The sequence below is a fragment of the Triticum dicoccoides genome, chromosome 7B, assembly GCF_002162155.2.
Source record: "Triticum dicoccoides isolate Atlit2015 ecotype Zavitan chromosome 7B, WEW_v2.0, whole genome shotgun sequence".
Classification (NCBI taxonomy): domain Eukaryota; kingdom Viridiplantae; phylum Streptophyta; class Magnoliopsida; order Poales; family Poaceae; genus Triticum; species Triticum dicoccoides.
In genome coordinates this window covers 365,816,264-365,816,747 of record NC_041393.1, presented here as the reverse complement: position 1 = coordinate 365,816,747, position 484 = coordinate 365,816,264, and positions in this window count along the sequence as shown.

The following is a 484-nucleotide window of genomic DNA, read 5'->3' as shown; positions in this document are numbered from 1 at the left end:
GGTGGCGGGGCTGGGAGGAGCGCGCCCACGGGCACGGGCGGCACGGCCACGGCCACGGCGGGGCGAGCTAGGTACGGGCGCGTGTGGTTATTTTTGGGACGCTTGTTGGAGTTGCTATTGTTGCTAGCTGGGCAGTATATTTTTGGGCATCTGTTGGAGATAGTCGGTTGTCCGGCACGATAAAACGCTATTTTGGCGCTGTAAAAAGTTTTTAGCGCGCGGCTAGATGGGGCGTCTGTTGGAGATGCTCTAAATAACAGACTTAAAGAAAAGAAGGTTGAAGGCCCAATAGCACGATCGAAAGAGTGGGTGCAGATCGCTCAATTCCAGCGATTGCAGACGAACATGCAGCGCGATCTGAGATTGACGAAGGCCCTAGTAGTCGTGCCGGCGCCAGCGTAGTTACCTCCAATCTATTTCTATTGCTGATCATCTTGCTGCCTGAAGACACAACAGTCGTGGACCGTAGTTCCATTCGTTGCTT